The following is a 6,000-nucleotide window of genomic DNA, read 5'->3' as shown; positions in this document are numbered from 1 at the left end:
GATATAAAGAAAACACTTCTGCATTAAAAAAAAAAAAAAGAACCTTAGAATAGAAGCCGTACAAAAGGCTTTTCTGGTTGTAAACTGACTTAGAGGACCCCAGAACTCCAGAACCACTGTGGAGCTATGAGGCTAAAGATACTTCACACGGAGTCCAGAGAGCGGGTTTCCTGTCGGCTTCCATGCTCTGATGTTCAACTCGCCTCCCAATGCCGAGATCAGAAGCTCCGTCACGGACAGCAGCTGTTTCCTTGTGATTCCATGTAGTTAGAGTAATCTAGTTCAGGCTGTTTGCACTCGGGGATTTTAAAGGTTTATTTATTTATTGTGTATGTGTGCCTGGAACGTACATATCTGAACTACAGGTCTGCAAGTGACCTTAGAGTCCGAGTGTTGGGGCACCCTGAAGCTGGAGTTCGTGTGAGCCTCCGGTGTCAGTGTTGGAGCTGAACCTGGTCCCCTGGAAGAGCAGCACGTGCTCTTGGCTGCTGAGCTGTCTCTCCAGCTGCCACACCGAGAGATTTTACATTTTGTACTTTTATTTTAGTCTGCTCTGATCTATGTATTTATTCTCCACGCCTGGACACCGGTGTATATGTTCCTCTGTGGTTTCCTTGTGAGAGCTCCGCAGGAAGTGCACATTTCTCGCCTTCATTTTTTTCCAGCTTCTGTTCTCAACTTCTCCAGGACCTCCTCCGGAGTAGTGAAGGCCAAGAGCTTCACCACCTTTCCCCGAGATTTACCACCCTTATCCAGAGCCACGCCACTCTTCCTGGGACCCAAGACCTTGGATAGGTACCAACAGAGCTCCGCATTTGCCTCTCCCTCAGACAGAGGCACGGCGACGGCCACACCAACGGCCTCGGTGTCCACATCTGTCACAGCATTCTGTTTGGAGCCAGGTTTGGCATGGGTGGCTATGGTGACAAAACAGGCCCTGTAGGAGGTGGTGGTGTCTCTGGTTCCTTGGTTTGGTTTTTACCCTTGCTTGTCACACCGATTTTCTTAGGCATTGTGGAATCATACAGGAGTCTAGCAGAAGCCAAGCACAGTGACCAAGGGCGAAGGCGCCTCAGAGGGCTACAGCATGGCGGAAGAGTCCTGTGTGCCTGCTGTATCTCTGCTTTCTAAAAATAAAGTTGTAAGAAAATAAAAAGAATAACACAATCATTAACATTACAAACATACATACAAATAGATGAGTTGCTAATATGCCAGCAGGCGTGGAACACTGTGGGCTCCACGTCCCTAAAACGTACAGCATGGCAGATGCTTGTTAATGTGCTGTTCTTTGGGATTTTATCTCCTGATCTATGCGTACCCCAGCTCTCGCCTGCACCTCGGACAGCTTTTTCTGCTTAGCGGGAGAGAGTGCCATTCACCCTGTGATGGGAATGCAGGGATTACTAGGTTTCTCTCTATTCACACTTTCTTCCCAGGAGAGTAAGAGAATGGGTTTGAGAATGCCTCCCTGTAATATAAAACTTTTTATGTTTGTGCCTTTTCAGGATTCAGAACTCACGTTCTAGGGTAAGCACGGATCCAACCATATTTGTGCCCTTTGTCTTCTACTAGGAATTTTCTTTCTTCCTCTCCGAGATTTCTTCTTTTATTTTATATTTTATATTATTTTATATTTTATTTTATATTCTGGTTGATTCTTTTTACTTCTCAAATAGAGATGGGGAATTTTGATTTTAGTCTTTTTAATCTTCATATTTGATATTCACATTTCATCTCCCTCTCTCCGCTGAGTCAGTTACTCCTCAACGTAGATACCTTCCACGTGAGCTCTAGAAGGCTGGCAAAGCCCTTCGTGGAGTTCTTCTCCAAGTTAGGCTGTGCTTCTGTGAGAAGGGACATTGAAAGCAGTGACTTCAGAATCCTTCATCAGGTCCCAACACGGCAGGTACTAACTGCGTCAGCTGCCAGTGATTTGGAACAGGAATGTAAAAAAACCCTACTAAAGCTCAAAAAATACATTTCATCCAACACAATAATAGTGGGAGACTTTAATACCCCACTCTCACTAATGGACAGATCATGGAAACAGAAACTGAACAAGGACACAGTGAAACTAGCAGAGACTTTGAACCAACTAGAATTAATAAATATATACAGAACATATCATCCTAAAGTAAAAGAATACACCTTCTTCTCAGCACCCCATGGCACCTTCTCGAAAATTGACCACATAATTGGACACAGAAAAAGCCTCAATCGATATAAGAGGATTGAAATACTCCCATGCATCCTCTCAGATCACCATGGTCTAAGGCTGGTCTTTAACAACAACAAAGACAACAAAAAGACTACGTACATATGGAAACTAAACAACGCTCTGTTAAACGATAGCAGGGTCAAAGAAGAAATAAACAAAAAAATTAAGAACTTTCTAGAATTCAACGAAAACGAAAACACAACATACCCAAACCTATGGGATGCAATGAAAGCAGTATTGAGAGGAAAACTCATAGCCCTAAGTGCTTCCAAAAAGAAACTGGAGAGAGCTTACATCAGCAACCTGACAGCACAGCTGAAAGCCCTAGAACAAAAGGAAGCAGATATACCCAAGAAGAGTAGACGGCAAGAAATAATCAAAATTAGGGCAGAAATAGACCAAATAGAAACAAAAAGAACCATTAAAAAAATCAACAAAACCAAGAGTTGGTTCTTTGAGAAAATCAACAAGATTGATAAACCCCTAGCCAGACTAACTAGAGGGCAAAGAGAGAGTATCCAAATTAACAAAATCAGAAAGGAAAGTGGAGACATAACAACTGAAACTGAGGAAATTGAAGAAATCATCAGAACCTACTACAAAAACTTATACTCCACAAAATTGGAAAATCTGGAGGAAATGGACGAATTCCTAGACAGATACAAGATCCTAAAGTTAAACCAGGACCAAGTAAACTATCTAAATAACCCTATAACACCTAAAGAAATAGAAGAAGTCATCAAAAGCCTCCCAACCAGAAAAAGCCCAGGTCCAGACGGGTTCAGTGCAGAATTCTATCAGACATTTATTGCGAATATAACAGCAATACTCTCCATACTTCCAAAAGATAGAATCAGATGGAATACTACCTAACTCATTTTTTGAGGCTACAATAACCCTCGTTCCTAAACCACACAAAGACCCTACAAGGAAAGAGAACCTCTGACCAATCTCACTAATGAACATTGACGCAAAAATACTCAACAAAATCCTTGCAAACCCAATCCAAGGACATATCAAAAAGATCATTCATCAGGACTAAGTAGGCTTCATCCCTGGGATGCAGGGATGGTTTAATATAAGGAAATCCATCAACGTAATCCACCATATAAACAAACTCAAAGAACAAAATCACATGGTCATCTCACTAGATGCTAAGAAAGCATTTGACAAAATTCAAGACCACTTCATGTTAAAAGTCCTGGAAAGAACAGGAATCCAAGGTCTATACTTAAAGATAATAAAAGCAATATACAGCAAACCAACAGCCAACATCAAACTTAACGGTGGGAAACTTGAAGCAATCCCACTAAAATGAGGGACTCGATAAGGCTGCCCACTCTCCCCCTACCTATTCAACATAGTACTGGAAGTCCTGGCTGGAGCAATTAGACAGCAAAAGGAGATCAAGGGGATACAAATCGGAAAGGAAGAGATAAAAATATGACACTTTGCCGATGACATGATAGTGTACTTGAGTGACCCCAAAAACTCCACTAGAGAACTCCTACAGCTGATAAACAAGTTCAGCAAAGTGGCTGGATACAAAATTAACTCAAACAAATCAGTAGCCTTCCTATACTCAAAGAACAAACATGTGGAGAAAGAAATTAGGGAAAAGGTACCCTTCACAATTGTCACAAAAACTATGAAATACCTTGGTGTGACTCTAACTAAGCAAGTGAAGGACCTGTACAACAAGAACTTCAAACCTCTAAAGAAGGAAATTGAGGAGGATCTCAGAAAATGGAAAGATCTCCCATGCTCATGGATTGGGAAGATCAACATTTTAAAAATGGCCATCCTACCAAAAGCAATCTACAAATTCAACGCAATCCCCATTAAAATTCCAACACAGTTCTTCATGTAATTGGAAAGATCAATGTGCAATTTCATATGGAACAACAAAAGACCTAGAATAGCGAAATCCATCCTCAACAACAAGAAAACATCTGCGGGAATCACTATCCCTGACCTCAAGCTATATTACAAGGCAATTGTGCTGAAAACTGCATGGTACTGGTACAGAAATAGGCATGTGGATCAATGGAATAGAATAGAATAGAAGATCCAGAAATGAGCCCTCACATATATGGTCACCTGATTTTTGACAAAGGAGCAGTAAACATTCAATGGAAAAAGGACAGCCTATTCAACAAATGGTGCTGGTCCAAATGGCACTCAACATGCAAAAGAATGAAAATAGACCCGTTCTTATCTCCTTGTACAAAGCTCAAGTGTAAGTGGATCAAAGATCTCCACATTAAACCAGATACACTGAAACTATTAGATGAGAAAGTAGGGAAAACTTTAGAACATCTAGGCACAGAAGAAAATTTCCTGAACAAAACACCAATGGCTCAAGCTCTAAGGTCAAAGATTAACAAATGGAACTTAATGTGATTGCAAAGTTTCTGTAAGGCTAAGGACATTGTCAAGAAAACAAAAAGGCAACCAACAGAATGGGAAAAGATTTTTACCAACTCCACATCAGATAGAGGCCTAATATCTAAGGTATACAAAGAACTCAAAAAGCTAGACACCAGAGAATCAAATAACCCTATTTAAAAATGGGGTACAGAGCTAAACAAAACGTTCTCAGTTGAGGAATATCGAATGGCTGAGAAATATCTGAGGAAGTGCTGGACATCCTTAGCCATCAGGGAAATGCAAATCAAAACAACCCTGAGATTCCACCTCACACCAGTCAGATTGGCCAAGATCCAAAACTCAGATGACAACAGATGCTGGCGAGGTTGGGAAGTAAGAGGAACCCTTCTCCACTGTTGGTGGGGTTGCAAACTAATTCAACCACTCTGGAAATCAGTCTGGCGATACCTCAGAAAATTGGACATAGTACTACCTGAAGACCCAGCTATTCCACTTCTGGGCATATACCCCAGAGACACCTTAGTACACAACAGAGATATATGCACCACAATGTTCATAGCAGCTCTATTTATAATAGCCAGAAGCTGGAAAGAACCCAGATGTCCTTCAGAAGATGAATGGATACAAAAATTGTGGTACATTTACACAATGGAATACTACTCAGCCACCAGAAACAATGACTTGACCAAATTCTTAAGAAAATGGCCGCCTCTAGAGAATATCATTCTGAGTGAGATAACCCAGTCACAAAAGAACAGTCATAATATGCATTCACTGATAATGGGATGCTAACCCCAGAAGCTCGCACTGCTCCAGAAACAACTCACAGACTGTATGAAGTCCAAGAAATAAAGAAAACAAAACAAAAAATATCTATACAACAAGAAAACTTTGACTATTTCCATGTTACATTTTGTTTTACATGTACTTTATGCTCACTGTAACTATTAAGTTTTCAATGCATACTATCAAACCTTTAAAAAACTCAAGTACTGACTCAAATTATATTCATACAGTTTTATGTAAAAATTATTTTAAAATCTGAAAAAATTACTGACAAAAATGTATTGTATAATTTTATGCAAACAATGCTTAAAATCTGTACATTTATGTTTGTTTTGTAAAATAAAGTTGTTTAAAAAAAAGAAATGTAAGAATTAGGATTTAGACATCTCTGCTTCATAGTTTGATTCTCAGAAATTTTCTCCATTTGTAATTGTTTTCTACATATGTTACTAACATTTTTTTTTCATGAATCATTATGGCATCCACACATATTGACTGCAGGGTAACCAAGGAAAGGTGTTACTTGGCCACTTTCAAATCTGCAAGTTTAAGAGATAGTATCTCACAATCGGCTTCAATTTTCTTGATTAGGTTAAAGAAAA

The 6,000-nt window shown here is 39.9% G+C and overlaps 1 pseudogene across 1 annotated transcript; it reads right to left on the bottom strand.

The window, feature by feature from the left end:
- Nucleotides 1-651: 651 nt before the first annotated feature.
- Nucleotides 652-1,013, bottom strand: LOC308434836 (UPF0235 protein C15orf40 homolog; annotated as a pseudogene). The gene has a single exon. The product of its transcript is annotated as a UPF0235 protein C15orf40 homolog (transcript).
- Nucleotides 1,014-6,000: the final 4,987 nt, after the last annotated feature.

This window comes from Micromys minutus (assembly GCF_963924665.1).
Source record: "Micromys minutus genome assembly, chromosome: 22".
Lineage (NCBI taxonomy): Eukaryota > Metazoa > Chordata > Mammalia > Rodentia > Muridae > Micromys > Micromys minutus.
This window is presented reverse-complemented; position numbering and strand designations above follow the sequence as displayed.